The sequence below is a fragment of the Macrotis lagotis genome, chromosome 1, assembly GCF_037893015.1.
Source record: "Macrotis lagotis isolate mMagLag1 chromosome 1, bilby.v1.9.chrom.fasta, whole genome shotgun sequence".
Classification (NCBI taxonomy): domain Eukaryota; kingdom Metazoa; phylum Chordata; class Mammalia; order Peramelemorphia; family Peramelidae; genus Macrotis; species Macrotis lagotis.
This window is the reverse complement of record NC_133658.1, coordinates 14,668,296-14,685,281: the sequence shown is the minus strand read 5'-3', so window position 1 is coordinate 14,685,281 and position 16,986 is coordinate 14,668,296.

Below are 16,986 nucleotides of genomic sequence, written 5' to 3'. Positions count from 1 at the left end.
CATGATCTAAAAGGGATAGATTTAATATTTCTGTTCCTCTATATTGAAGTTTTATGCCCTAATACATGATTAATTTTTGTGGAGGGGCCATGTATCATTGGGAAAATGTATATTCTTGGGGTCCCCATTCAGTTTTACCCAAAGGTGTATTATAACTATAACTTTTCTAAAATTCTATTCACCTCCTTAACTTGTTTCTTCTTTCATTTGTGGCAAGATTTATCTAGTTGTAAAAGTAGGAATTTGAGGTAACTCACTAACATTTTTGTGGTCTATTTCTTCCTAAAATTCCATTAAGTACTCTGCTTAAAATTGGATGCTGTACACTTCAATGCATATATGCGTAGTTTTAAGAAAATTTCATTGCTTTTGGCACCTTTTAGCAAGATGAAGTTTTCTGCCTTAAATCTTTTAATTTAAATATATATATATATATATATATATATATATATATATAATGTATTTAATTTTGTTTTAATCTGAGATTGACACAACTGTGCGTGTGTTTTCTTTTTTATAACTGTAGTTGAAGTATAATATATTATTTTCCAGTTTTTTTTTTTACCTGTGTTTTGTTTATATCTCTGTAACCAACATATTCTAGCTTCCTGGTTTTGAATCCACTTTTCTATCTAATTTGATTTTATGGGAAAGTTCATTCTATTCACATTCACAATTGTGACAATTGTGTATTCCTTTTTCCTTTCACCTTTTCCTTTCTCACCAGTATTTTGCTTCTGACCACTTTCTCTTACATTGCGCTCTTTAATCATTCTCCTTCCCTTTTTTCTTCTTTCATCTCCTACTTCTGCCTTCCTTATGCTCTCCATTCCATCCAAATCCTCACTTTTCTTTTCTTTTGCTCTTTGTGATTTTTAAAATCTAAGATAATTTTTTATACTTAACTGAGTTCACATAATATTTCCTTTTTTAGTCAAATTAATTAAAGTACAAAAATGCTCAACCACTTCCCTTCTTTCCCTCTATTGTAATAATGCTTTTGTGTCTCTTCTTGCAATATAACTTACTCTATTCCACTTCTCCATTTTTTTATTCTCCCTGGAAATTCTATTTTTGTCACCACCCCTACTTTGAATCATCACATCACACGTAAATGATAACTATATCTCTATCTATTTAAAACCTTTCCTTTTTTTGAAATATTTTCTTTATTTTGAGTTTTAAATTTTTACCCTAATCTTGCTTCCCTCCCCCCGACCTCCCACAGAAGGTAGTCTGTTAGTCTTTACATTGCTTCCACAGCATACATTGATGTTGATTGAATGTGATGAGAGAGAAATCATATCCTGAAGGAAAAAATAAAGTATAAGAGATAGCAAAATTACATAATAAGATTTTTTTCTAAATTGAAGGTAATAGTCTTTGGATTTTGGTCAAACTCCACAATTCTTTCTCTGGATACAGATGGTATTCTCCATGACAGATATCCCCAAATTGTCCCTGGTTGTTGCACTGATGGAATAAGCAAGTCCATTGAGGTTGATCATTACTCCCATGTTGCTTTTAGGGTGTACAACATTTTTATGGTTCTGCTCATCTCACTTAACATCAGTTCTTGCAAATCCTTCCAGTCTTCCCTGAATTCCTATCCCTTCTGGTTTCTAATAGAATGATAGTGTTCCATCATATACATATGCCACAATTTCTTAAGCCATTCCCCATTTGAAGGACATTCACTAAATTTCCAATTCTTTGCCCCCTAAACAGGTTGCTATGAATATTTTTGCACAAGTGATATTTTTACCCTTTTTCATAATCTCTTCAGTGTATAGACTGAGTAGTGGTATTGCTGGATCAAAGGCTATGCACATTTGTGTTGCCTTTTGGGCATAATTCCAAATTGCTCTCCAGAAAAGTTGAATGAGTTCACAGCTCCATCATGTATTTTTGTCCCAGATTTCCCACATCCCTTCCAACACTGATCATTGTCCTTTCTGGTCATAATGGCCAGTCTGAGAGGTGTGAGGTGGTACCTCAGAGATGTTTTAATTTGCATTTCTCTAATAAGTAGTGATTTAGAACAATTATTCCAGTGACTATGTATCACTTTGATTTCCTCATGTATAAATTGCCTTTGCATATCCATTGACTATTAGTCATTCGGGGGTCAGCTTGATTTTTTTTTTAATTTGACTCAGTTCTCTCTCTATTTTAGAAATGAGTTCTTTGTCAGAAATACTAATTGTAAAAATTGTTTCCCAATTTATTACATTTCTTTTGATCTTGGTTACAGTGGTTTTGTCTATACAAAAGCTTTTTGATTTAATGTAGTTGAAATTATCTAGTTTCTTTTTAATGATGTTCTCCATCTCTATTCCTTGGTCATAAACTGCTTCCCTTTCCATAGATCTGGCAGGTGAAGTACTCCTTGATCTTCTAAGCTTGCTAATAATATTGGTTTTTATGTCTAAATCCTGTATCCATTTGGATCTTATCTCTGCATAGGGTGTGAGGTGTTGGTCTAATCCAAGTTCCTTTCATACTAACATCCACTTTTTCTAACAGGTATTATCAAAGAGAGAGTTTTTATCCCAATAGCTGGACCCTTTGGGTTTATCAGACAGCAAATTACCATAGTCATTTCCTGCTATTGCACCCAATCTATTCCAACTCTATTTCTTAGCCAGTATCAGACAGTTTTGATGACTGATGCTTTATAATATAATTTTAGATCTGGTAAGGCTAAGCCACTTACTTTTGCACTTTTTTATTGATTCTCTGGAAATTCTTAACTTTTATTTCTCCATATGAATTTACTTACAATTTTTTCTAATGCCTTAAAATGATTTTTTTGGAATTTTGATTGGTATGGCACTAAACAAGTAGTTCAGTTTTGGTAGAATTGTCATTTTTATTATATTAGCTCTACCTATCCATGAGCAGTTGGTGTTTGCCCAGTTATTTAAATCTGATTTTATTTGTGTGAGAAGTGCTTTATAATTGTTTTCAAAAAGTTTGTGAGTCTGCCTTGGCACATAGACTCCTTGTATTCTATATTTTATATTCTGTGACTTTGCTAAAGTTGATGATTATTTCTAGGAGTTTTTAAAAATTTTTTGGGGGGGATTCTCTAGGTAGACCATCATGTCTTCTGCAAAGAGTGAGAGTTTTGTCTCTCCATTCCCAATTCTAATTCCTCCAATTTCTTTTTCTTCTCTTATTGCTGAAGATGACTTTTCTAATACAATATTTAATAGTAGTGCTGATAATGGGCATACTTGCTTCACGCCTGATCTTATTGGGAATGCCTCGAGCCTATCCTCATTGCACATGATGCTTATTGATGGATTCAGATAGAAAACTGCTTATCATTCTGAGGAACAATCCATTTATTACTACACTCTCTAGTGCTTTTAGTAGGAATGGATGCTGTATTTTGTCAAAATAATTTTCTGCATCAATTGATATGATCATATGATTTCTGATAGTTTTACTATTGATAAAATTAATTACAATTTTCCTAATATTGTACCAACCCTTCATTCCTGGAATAAATCCTACTTGGTGATAATATATTATCCTAGTGATGGCTTGTTGTAATCATCTTGCTAAGATTTTATTTTAAATCCTTTCTAAATACTTTAAAAGAGAAGCAAATCTCAAGAGTTTCAAATATTATCTTCCTGTGATGAAATGTAAACAACTTAATCTTAATGAATAACATTTTTTTTTCTTTCCTGATTATCTTTTCATGGTGTTCTTGAGTCTTTTATTTGAAGATTGAATTTTCAGTTCAACTCTTAACTTTTCATCACAAAACTTCAATATCCTCTGTTTCATTAATGATCCATCTTTTTTCAGGAAAGACTATGCTTAGTTTTTGGATACAATCCAAGTTCCTTTGTATTCTGAACATCATATTTCAAACATTCTGACTCTTTAAAGTAGATGCTACTAAAGCCTCTACAATTCTGACTGTGATTTCTTGGTATTTGAATTGTTTCCTTCTGTTTGCGTGCACTATTTTCTCCTTGACCTGACAATTCTTCAGTTTGGTTAAACCATTTTTAGAGATTTCATTTTGACATTTCTTTCAGGAAATGATCAATGGATTTTTTTAAAATGACTATTTTAGCTTCTTGTCAAGATATAAGCACAGTTTTTCTTTATGGTTTCTTGAAAGATTCTCTCTCTGTCTCTGTCTCTCTGTCTCTCTGTCTCTCTCTGCCTGGCTATCTGTCTGTCATTCTCTCTCTCCCTCTCTCTTTGATCATGACATTCAGATTGTTAAATAATTTTGAAATTGTTTCTTTTGAATATAGTTTACAGGTCATTTTTTCCCTCAAATGATGTATTTTTGTTTTCTTCTAATTTTTTTCTTTTTTTGTATTTCTTTATTGTTTAGGTCTCTTAGAGTCATTATTTCCACTTGACCAATTCAAATATAGTTGAATTAATTTCTTCAGTTAGTTTTGTATAATTTTTCATCAATTGGATAATTTTGTGGGGCTTTTTGTATTGTTTGTATGTTTTTGTTTTTCTCATTAATTAATGGTAAAAATGTATTTATTTTTCAATTATATGCAATGGTAGTTTTCAACAGACATCCTTTATGTTTTGTTTTGTTTTGTTTTGTTTTATGGGGCAATGTGGTTAAGTGATTTGCCCAAGGTCACATCGCTATGAAGTATCAAGGGCATAAGGCTGGATTTGAACTCAGGTCCTCCTGACTTCAGGATCAGTGCTCTATCCATTGCACCAGCTAGATGTCCCAACAACATTCATCCTTTTGTAAGATTTTCAGTTCTGTTTTTCTAACACCCTCACTTCCTGTGCCCTTCTGATGGCAACAGCAATTGAATAAATATTGCACTTGTAAAATTGTGTTCAAGATATTTTTATTTTATTTAAGTTGTGAGAGAAGATCCAGAATTAAGGGGGGGGAATGAGAAAGAAATAAAAACATGAAAAAAAGTATTAAAAAGTGAACAGTGTCTGCTTTGCTCTACATTAGGAAGCAATAGTTTTTTTTTTTTTATTTCTCTGAATGTAGATGACATTTTCCTTATCAGATCCCTCAGTAATTCAGGATCCTTGTTCTCTCAGAAGTGTCCTTGATCTCTGCATATCGGATGGGTGTTATGACAATCATAGTTGATCATGTTTCATTGTTGATGTTAGTGTGGATAATGTTCTCCTGGTTCTTCTCACTTCACTCAGTATCAGTTATTGAAGTATCCATGATTTTCTGAAGTCAAATTCCCCATGAGCTTTTACATAACAATGATACTTCATAACATCCATTTACCATATCTTGTTTAGGCATTCTCCACTTGATGGACATCCATCAATTTCCAAAAAAAATAAAAGCTGCTATAAATATTTTTGTACAAGTGAGTACTTTCCCCTTTTTTATGATATCTGTGGGATATAGCCCTAGTAGTGCTATAGATGAATCAAAGGGTATGCAGATCAGTAGAACTCTTTGGGCATAGCTCCAAATTGCTCTCCAGAATGATTGTATAAGTACAAACCTCCACTTACAGTAAATTAGTGTCCTGTTCTCAAAATTCTCTGCCAACAATGATTATTTTCCATTTTTATCATTTTAGTCAATCTGATAGTATGAGAGGATAGTTCAGAGTTGCTTTAATTTGCATTTCTCTAATCAACAATGATTTGCAGCATTTTTTCATATGACAACAGATGGTTTATATTATTCACCTGAAAATTGCATATCCATCGATCATATTCTTTGACCATTTATCAATTGGGGAATGACATGTATTCTTATAAATTTGACCCAGTTCCCTATATATTTTGAAAATGAATCTTTTATCAGAAACACTCCCTATAATAATTGTTGCCAAGGTTTCTGCATTCTTTCAAGTCTTATTTGCATTGCCTTTATTTGTGTAAAATATTTTTTAATTTAATGTAGTTGAATTTGTCCATTTTGCAATTTGTTATGTTCTATATCTATTGATATATTATATTTACAAATACATGCTAAGAAAATTTTCAATATTCATCCATTTACAAATGTATATTTTTAAGTTACAATATTTTCTTCTGCCCTCCCTACTACCCCCCTCTCAGAGGGAATGGTCAGTTTTACATTACGTACATATTGCTGATGAACGTATTAACAGATTAGTCATTTTCAACATGAGGAATTAGGATTAGGGGAAAGACATGCAAGAGATATTTTTTAATAAAGGGTTCATCAGATTCTGAAGGTTTTTGTTTTGTTTGGCTTTGCTTATTTTTTCTTCCTCTGGATGAAGATAGCATTGTCCATAGAAGATCTAATAGGGCTGTCCTAGTTCTCTGAACTGCTGAGAAGATCTGTGTCCAACAATGATTATCATCACATAGCAATGCTGTTAATATGTACATTGTTCTTTTGGTTCTGCTCCCTTCTCTCAGCATCAGATCCATGCTTCTGTAGAATCTGACAATTTATGCTCTCTTATAGAACAATAATATTCCATTAGTATCCATGTTCCATGATTTGTTTAGCTATTCTCCAATTGATGGGCATGACTTCAATTTCCAGTTCTTTGCCACTACAAAATTGCTGCTATGAAAATTTTGGAACATGTGGGACTTTTCCCATTTTTTATGATTTCTTTGAGTTATAGGCCTAGAATTGGAATTGCTGGATCCAAGGGAATTAATATTTTTATTGCTCTTTGGGTATAGTTCCATATTATTCTCTAGAATTGTTGGATCATTTCACAATTCCACCAGCAATGTAATAATATCTCAGTCCTCCCATAATCAATCCAACATTGTTCAGTTTCCCTTATTGTCACTTAAACCATCCGATAAGTGTGAGGCAATACCTTAGAGTTGTTTTAATTACATTTATCTGATCGATGATTTTTTCATATGATTATATATAGCTTTGATTTCTTCACTCGAAAACTGTCTTTTCATATTCTTTGAGCATTTATCAATTGGGGGATGACATGTAACCTCATAAATTTGAAGCAATTCTCTATATATTTTGTTAATGAGACCTTTATCAGATCTCTTCAATGGGAAGATTGCTTCCTAGTTTTCTGCTTTCCTCCAAATTGGTAGCATTGATTTTAATAGTGCAAAATCTCTTTAATTTATTATAGTCAAAATCATTCACTCTGCAGTTTATAATGTGCAATATTTCTTGGTGGGTCATAAATTTGTCCCCTTTCCATAGATTTGATAGATAGAGTATTTCTTATTCTATTAATTTGTCTATGGTTTGCCCTTTATGTCTAAATCATGTACCCATTTGGTTATCTTCTTTCTTTTTTTAAAAATTAGATTAACCAAAATTTTATCTATTTTATTGACTTTTTCATAAAACCAACTCTTAGTTTTATTTATTGGACCACTGGTCCTGCTTCCAATTTTATTAATCTCTCACTTGATTTTCAGAATTTCTAATTTGGTGTTTCATTTGTTCTTTTTTCCAGCTTTTTGGTTGTATACTCAATTCATTTGTCTTCTCTTTTCTGTTTTATTCACAAAGGCATTTAGAGATATAAAGTTTTCCCCTCAAAACTGCCTGGGTTACATTCCATAAATATTGGTATGATGCCTTTATTAGTATCATTTTCTTGAATATAATTATTTATCATTTCTATTACTTGCAGTCTGATCCCTTCATTGTTTCTAAGTAAGTCATATCCTTTCCAATTAGGCTTTGGTTTATCGTTCCATGACCCTTTTGCATATGTATTTTTAGCATCGTGGTCTGAGATGTGCGCAGTTATTATTTATGCCTTTCTACATTTCATTAGTTGGTTTTTATACCCTAGTACATGTTCAATTTGGATATAGGTGCCATGTACTGCCAAGAAATGTTATGTTCTTTTCTATTCCCATTGTTTTCTCCAGATGTCTACCATGACTAAGTGTTCTAAGATTTCATTCCCCTTCTTAATTTCTTTCCTATTTATTTTGTGGTTAGATTTATCTGCTTCCAAAAGAGGGAGATTGAGGTTCCCCAATTATTAAAGTTTTGCTGTCTATATCTCCTTGTAATTCACTCAGCTTTTCCTCTAAGAATTTGGATTCTGTGTTCAGTAGTAATATACTTTCATTAACAATGTGCCTTTTAAGAAGGTGCAGCTTCCTTCCTTATCACTATCAATGAGATTTATTTTTGCTTTTACTTTGTCTGAGATCAAGATGGCTACTCCTGATTTTTTTTTAACTTCAGCTGAAGCATGATATATTTTGCTCCATCATTTTGCCATTACCCTGTGTGTATCTCTCTGCTTTAGGTGTCTTTCTTGTAAACAATATATTATAGGATTCTAGTTTTAATCCATTCTGGTATTGGTTCATTCACATTTACACTTATCAGTACCAATGTTTTTCCCTCCATACTATCTTTCTTCATTTATATTTTTCTCTTTCCTTTCCTCTTATTCCACCTCACCAAAGTTTTACTCCCTTTACTCTTTAACTTTTCCTTTGATATTTCACTTTCAGTTTATTTTCACATACCTTTTTCTTTCCTTTTTCCCTTAACTTTCCCTTTCTTCATACACCTCTTCCCTGTGGAGTAGGAAAGATTTTTAAACCCAAGGGAGAATGTATCTTATTCTCCTTCTGAGCCAAATCTGTTGAATAGAACTAATTCAGTGTTCACACCTTCTCCTCTTTCCCTTCAAAACTATATTTGTGATGCTTCACTTGGCATTAGTTATCCCTCAGGCACTATTAATCATCTTCAATCACAGTTTCATTAATCAATTGCTTGATGAGTTCAAATTGATATCAAAGTAGCATCACATATTGATTGCTTGATTGTTTAATAACCACTATTGTCTCAGAGTCACTAAGTATCTACCTTCCCTTCTTCTGTCTCTTTAGCAGGACATTTTTCATGAGTCTTGAATTATATAAAATTATAATCATTTTTTACCTCACTCCATTTTCAAACATCCTCCAGGGACACACAATCCTGATGAGCCAAAGTATCATGCAAAAACAAATCATTTCATGAATTATTTGTATGTACCCTTTCCCTCAAACTTAGTTTTTCCCAAAGTTTACCCTCCCCCTGTCCCCACCTAGGATACTTAACCCTTTGTTAATTAAAGTAAATATTAAGTCCCACCCTGGATTAATTAACTAGAAGAATCTAAGAGGACTCTAAGTACTGGGAGGTTCTGAAGTTTTTAATGTGAGACGGATCTGCACTGAAGATCCTCCAGAATGTTTACTTTTGAAAATTTCTATGAATCTTCTCTTTTTCTTGGTGGGATCTGTTGCTTGAATGTCAGTGCACAAGCTTCATTTATCTTTGGTAGGGAAAAGTACAGGGAGCATGTTAGCTTCACACCTTCTTGGCTCTGTCCTGCAAGTCTCATGTTCTATATCCCTTGTTTGGACATAAATTTCTCCCCATTGCACAGATCTGACAGCATATGAACTTCTCTTAGTTGACTTATATTCAAACCCTTTATGACTAAATCCTCTACACATTTCTACTCTGTTTGTTTTATAGGGTATGAGATTTTGGTAAATGCCAAGTTTTTGCCATACTACTTTCCTGTTTTCCCAACAGTTTCTTTCAGATATTTAATTCTTTCCCAGGTTTTTGGTTCCCAGGTTAGAGATTTTTGGTTTATCAAACCATATATCACCATAGATATTTCACTATTTCTTAGGCAGGCAGTTTTAATAACTGTCACTTTGCAATATAGTTTTAAGATTTCATAATATAGGGAAAATTTTCTTCTGGTTCACTTTCCTTGGCATTGTTTTTCATTAATTCCCTTGAGTGCTTGATATTTTGCTCCTTCAAAAAGAATGTTATTTTTTTTTAGCTTTTAAAAACACTTTTATGGAAATTTTATTGGTATGACACTGTATAAGTAATTTTGGAAGAATTATGATTTTTATTATATTAGCTTGTCCTAACCATGAGCAATTATTAATTTTACAATTGTTTAGGCTTGACTTTATGTGAAAAGTGTTCTGTAATTTTGATCATATTGTTTCTGAGTTTTTCTTGTGAGGTATGTTTATGTTTTCTACAATTATTTTAACTGAAATTTCTCTTTCTATATCTTGTTTCTGAGTATTGATAAGATAACTGAAATGCTGATGATACTGCAAATTTGTGAAATTTGCTAAGTGCTCATTCTCTAGAATTCATTAAGTACATCATCCTGTCATCTGGGTAGAGTAAACTTTATTTCATCCTTAACTATTCTAATGCCTTTAATTTCTTTTCCTTGTCTCATTGTTAAAGCTAAAATTTCCAATACAATGCTTATTAATAGTGGTGATAATGGGTATTTGTGTTTCACCCCTGATCTTATTGTTAGTTTATCCCCATTAATCCTTGATATTGATTTTAGATTGATACTGCTTATAATTTTATGAAAAACTTCAATTATTCCTACAAATCTACAGGTGTTTTTAATAGGAATGCTATATATATATATATATATATATATATATATATATATATATATATATATAGAGAGAGAGAGAGAGAGAGAGAGAGAGAGAGAGAGAGAGAGAATGAAATGACATACTCATACATATATATTTATAAACTTATATGTATGGATGCATTACATTGTAAGGTAAGACTTTCAGGTCAGATTGTTTCCAACACACTACCGATGAAGAGAAGTTGACTTCAAGTTGCTGAAAGACTGATGAAGTGCTGGGTCAAAATAAAACACAAAAGGCTCAACTTTGTATGTGCGTATCACATAGTAATCAAGAATGCAAGATATATGAACAAGGAAAAGGAGATGTGGTACAATAAGGGATGGAAAGATCAAACAAAGACATCATGGGTTTCATTGAACTTAAAAGAACTGAAAGGCAAATTGTTCAGTATCACAGTAATACACGTCTATGCTCCAATCAAAAGAGGCTTAAATTAATTAACTCTATGAAGAAGTGCAAATTATTCGAGAAATAATAACAAAATAGTTGCTCCATTCATCATAAGCTGTTGGGTTATTAAGAAAGAAATCAAAAGATAATTGAAATTAAGGGCAAGTTTTTTTCCTTAGAAGAAAAACTGAAGCATGTCAGAGACAGATTGAGAGTTTTATTATGATCACAGCAAACACACACACACACACACACACACACACACACACACATAAAGGCAAAATTCATATAAGGTCTTCAAACATCAAATTCTCTCATCTTTTTAGAACCTAAGGTTGCCTTGCTTTAGTTCCATAACATTTTTTTTTTGTTTTCACCATTGCATTTTTGCCATTTTAATATTATTATCTTGCATTTTATGAGGAAATGAAATGATTACACCTATGAAAGGTAAAGCAATTATTCTCTGGAATGCGGCAGCAGATGGCTTCTTAAAGTTTGTATTTCTTCAGTCTTTTTCTGTCTAGGAAAATAAGCCCCTAGCTACTAGCAATGAACAAGGACAATGATTCTACATAAATACCTATTTGTGTATTACTATGTATGAAGTCATATACTACATGCTAGAACTACATATACATAAAATCATGTATGTCGTGATAAAAAATAAAGATCTTTAGGGGAATGAATCATGGAGACAAATCTACTGCAAGCTAAAAGAAGCTTAAATATATAAATAAAGTCAGATAGAAAAGCCTAACAGATATAACCGGGGAGAAATGAGCCATTAAAGAATCAAAGGTGGATTCATGGAAGTTTTTAACTAACCCTTGAAAGAAAAAATAATTCCAGTAGGTCCAATGAATGCCATAAGGCATTTTCAGTCATAGAAGGAAGTTTTTGCAAAAGTACTGGAAATAAAAAGTGGAAAGATGAATGGTTGATGATGTACATCTAATCATTAGGTAAGGTAGACTAAAACTTTAATGACTCTGGAGACTGTTATCACTCTGTCTTCCTTCATGTGGACACAGTTTGTATAGTATTTTGATCCCTTTTTAGGGCATAGAGTTCCATTTCAACACTGAATGTGTTACATTCAAAAGGAAAACAAAGTTTCCAAACAAAATAGTTTGCTTGTTTCTGGGAATATACTGGTTTGCATTTTTTTTCCTGGGAGTAACTTGGTTTCTTATTCATTGTCAAGTATACATAATTTGCAGTTTTTCTCTCTATTTTTTCATTGTAGTTCTAGTCCCAAGTTCAATTCCTGATAATGTTTATCCCATGTATGAAAAGGGGAGACAAAGACTCAAATTTATGTTAGTCAACATTTCTCCCCTTGAAAATCATAGATTAATAGTTTTTATCTCATTTCCCATCCCTCCATCAGGCCACGATGTATTTTTTTTTTAAGTTTTTTCAGGGCAAATGGGGTTAAATGGGTAGCCCAAGGCCACATAGCTGGGTAATTATTAAGTGTCTGCGGCCAGATTTGAACTCAGGTACTCCTGCCTTCAGGACTGGTGCTCTATCCACTGTGCCACCTAGCTGCCCCCACAAGGTATTTTTACCCAATTCTTAGACCACAATAGTTGATCACCATCTCTCTATCTGGCAGTCCAGTGAAATCACTTGTACTGCTTAGACCAATACTGTCTACTTTCCATTGCTTCATGCTTTGATCATTTCCAGTTTATACCTTGTTATGTCTCTTACTTGCCCTTATCACCTCTAATCTTTCTTGTTTTCATTGGCACGTTACCTCAGTTTTAAGATTAGAGGTACTATGAGTAATCAACCAACAGGACAATTCTAAGTCTACTAGAGTTTTGTGAACTCCATGTTTTGTGGGTAGCGAGTCATCATTTTAGAAAGAAACTCCCTTTATCTCAATAATTGATGACTAAGCCTCTCTGTACTGGGCACAAAAGATGGATATCCATGAATGATTGGAAGTGACTATGACATTCTATTTTAAGAAGGTTGCTTGGCAGAAGAGATGGAGATGATCAATTTTCTTTTAGTGTTCATCTATTCATTGTACATACACCACATTTCTGAAACTTGAAAGTTCCTGGAAAAAATAATTCATTAATTGACTGATATTTTGAAATGTTAATGATGATGGTGATGATGGAGAGAAAGCAAAACCACTTATTGCTTACTTTAACTGTGTTTACTCTGGTCTTTGGACAGTAAGGCACTGTACACAAATTTCTAATAATATAAATTAAGATTAGATGAATACTTGATCAGAAACAAATAGTAGGCATGATTCCTGAGTCTGTGTGATTGATTTGTCATAGATCAGTAAGAACAAAAGAGGTGACTCAGAAACAAAAAAAGTCAAATGATCTCTCAAATAAAGAAATGGAAACAAAATGATTTATGTACTCAAATCTTTAAATTTAATTTTGATTCCTTGGCAAAAACCTAAATATATATTATTAAATGGATGGTTGGAGAGCATCAAGAAAAAAAATCATGTGCAAAATAGACTCATCAAGAAAAACTGACAAAATAAACTCTTTTTTGTTTATTTTATTTGAAAGAAAAGATGGGCTGTGATATTGACTACTAAACAGAAATATCAGAGAAATGTAGTGGTAATAAAAATAATGATGATGATGATTATGATGATGATGATGATTATCATGAAAATGATAATAACCATAATAGATAGCTTTTATATAGTGCTTACTATGTGCAAGGCACTTTCTAATTATTATGTAATTTATCCTTTTCATAGTCTTGCAATTGTAGATGTTATAAGTCTTGGCATATTATATCAGGATTTGAGAAAAAATCTGGAAATGGGAATAGTGACTAACAAGTACAAGTTGAATGTAGATAATTGTCAAGATATAGGCATAGCTAAAATATTTTATAAGATCTTGTGTAAAGTTTAGCTAGAATTCAAATTCTTGGTGAAAAAAGTTTGAGAATTTTAATTATCTTCAAGCTAAGTATGAGATAATTATAAAAAATCAGACAAGAAAGTTAATGAAAACTTACAATATTTGGTATAGAAGCTACATGTACAGCACCTGAAAGAAGAGTTTATTTAAACTGTGTTCCAGCAATTTCTTTATTATTGTCTTCATATGTGGATTTCATATTTGGAGAAGTCCTTTGAAACAACAGAGATGGTCTTAAGGTCATTCTGATTTTTAAAGAGATGAATTTGTTGGTCTTTGGTGGCCATTTAAGGACCTGGCAAAGAAACAATGATGATTTTTATGATACCTCTTTCAAGTCTTTGAAAGTTCTCTTATGAAAGAGGAAATATTCTACTTGGTTATGGAAGGGAAAATTATATAAAATAGATGAAAGTTGCTAAAGAAGATATCTAAGGCAAATGTATTTGCATAGTCACATATAGCTGCATGCACATATAAATGCATTTATAGAAAATAAGAGTCAAAAAAGAAATAAAATTAAAGATTAATTTCCATAATACACATTGATATAAATTTTAAATATAATATTAGCAAAATGATTACAGTTAGTTAATATTGGAAGATATATTATGATTGTATAGGATTTATACCAAGAATGCACGGTTGGTTAATTATAAGAAAATAATCAGTATAATTGATCATATCAATAACATAACTAAGAGAAATCTTATAATTATATCAATAGTTGCTTAAAAAGCTTATGACAAAATGCAAATTTTTTTCATTTTAAAAACACTTGAGAATATAGAAGTAAATCATGTTTTACTTAAAAATCATAAATGGCATCTATCTAAAACCATCAGTTAGCAGTATGTGTAATGAGAACAAGCTAAAAGCAATTGTAATAAGATTTGACAGAAACCAGATTTCCCTTTATCACAGTATTATTTACTATTGTATTAGAAATGTTGGTTTTAGCAATAAAGAGAAGAAAAAGTAATTGGAAAATTTAGCATAGGCAGTAAGAAAACAAAACTCTATATTTGCAAATGACACAATCGTGTAGAGATTGCTAGGAAATCAACTAAAAACTATTTGAAAAAAATCAGTAATTTTAGCAAAGTTGCAGGATATAAAATAAACCCACATAAATCTTCAGCATTTCTATATATTACCAACAAAGTGCAATAGCAAGGATATAGAGAAATTAAATCTAAAGTAAGTGTAGAAAACAAAATACTTGGGAGTCAAATGCCAAGAAAAATTCAGAAATCCTAGTTTCTGGGATAACAACTCTTTAACAAAACACTGCTGGGAAAACTGGAAAATACTATGGCAGAAACTAGGCATAGGCTTACATCTCACATCCTATATCAAAATAAGTTTGAAATGTGTAAAGTTTTTACACATAAAAGGTTAGGTGATAAACCAGTCAGATGAACAAGTAATAGTTAAATTGTCAGGTCAATGGAAAGGATAACTGTTATTGTACAAAATAGGAGATAAAAAACATTAAAAAATGGAAAGACAGGATCTAGAAGCTTATCAGAGTATAGCATGGGCATGCCCAAGAAAGGGAAAAGAAAGACATGTGTAGCAGAGTGAGGCAGAGGAACTTACTTGAGCTCCTAGCTGTGGGAGCAGAGGTTTTGGAGTTAAGATTTGGATGCATGGTGGGTGACTCCAGTATGCTGGAAAAGCTCAGTCATGGGTATCCGATATTCAGTCTGCATGGCTGATCTGGACAGCCTAAACCTGATGGGCCTCTTACATTCCCAGGGTGTTTAAACTGGTGTAAACTCCCCTGATATAAACTCGCCAGGAATATCCACAGGTTTTTCCTGACAGTCCAATGTCTTTGTGTGTGTGTGTGTGTGTGTGTGTGTGTGTGTGTGTGTGTGTGAGAGAGAGAGAGAGAGAGAGAGAGAGAGAGAGAGAGAGAGAGAGAGAGAGCCCTGAAGTGGACTCTAGCCTGAAATATTTCTTAGAACAATTCAGAGAGTGTTTTAAAAATCAAATGGAAAAAATTGGAAAAAGAAATGCAAAAGAAATTTAACATCTTACAACAAAAAGTGACAAAAGAAAAGAACTCCGTTAAAAATACAATTGGAAAAAGGTAATGACTTTTTTAAAAATAAAATTTACCAAATGATAAAAGATATACAAAACCTAAATAAAGAAAATGTCTCCCTGAAAAATATAACATTTCTAAAGATTTCATTGGAAACTAAAGATCTGTTGTAAAAAAATCAAAAGTGAAAAAATAAAACAAAATGTAAAACTGATCTGGAAAATAGAAGCAGAAGAGACAATTTAAGAAAAACTAGACTACCTGAAGCTATTATATATACATACATACATAAATAAATACATACATATGTATTTATAAATATAAGAGCTTGTATTCCATTCTTCAGGAAATCACTCAGGAGAACTGCCCTAACATCTTGGAAGCAGAGGGCAAAATAGCCAGCAAAAGAATTAATTGATCACTTCCTCTTGGGATCCCAAAATGAAAATACCAGGGAATATGTTAATCAAACTTCAGAATGACCAGATCAAGATGAAAATCCTGTATGCAATCAGAAATAAATATTTCAAATACTGAGGAACCACAGTCAGGATTGCATAGGACCTGGTTTTATCAATGTTTAAGAGTGGAAAGATCTAAAATATGATATTCCAGAGGATAAGGGAGCTTGAATTACAACTCCTCAGCAAAAATAGATCCTACTCTTTCAGGGGGGAAAGATGGATATTTGACAAAATAGATAATTTTCAAATTTCTGGTGAAAAGACCAGACCTGAACAGAAAATTTGATTTCCAAATAGGAGACCTAAGAGAAACATGAAAAGATGAATAGTGGACAAGAAAAAGAATGCTGTTCAATAAAATTAAACTGATTACAACTGAACCCTGGGAGGAAATTTCTCAAAGTTCTAGAGAACCAAAACTCTATTAAAGGGTGTATTTTTAGGCTGAAAGCATATCATAAGATGATTTTGATAGAATGGTTCCAAAAAAATCTAAATTTTAAAAAAGGGGGGATTTGTAATCAGACTGAGGAAGGAGGCAGGAGGGGGTAAAGAGGCACAAAAGACCTATTGCAGCAGAGGGAAAGAAGGGAGAGGAGTGAACTTCTTGAATCTTAATGTCATTAGATTTGGCTTAAAGAGGGAATGACAGATACACTTAATTGTGTTTAGAAATTCATCTTACCCTTCAGGTATTAGGAGATGAGGGAGGGAAGGGAAGGAGGAA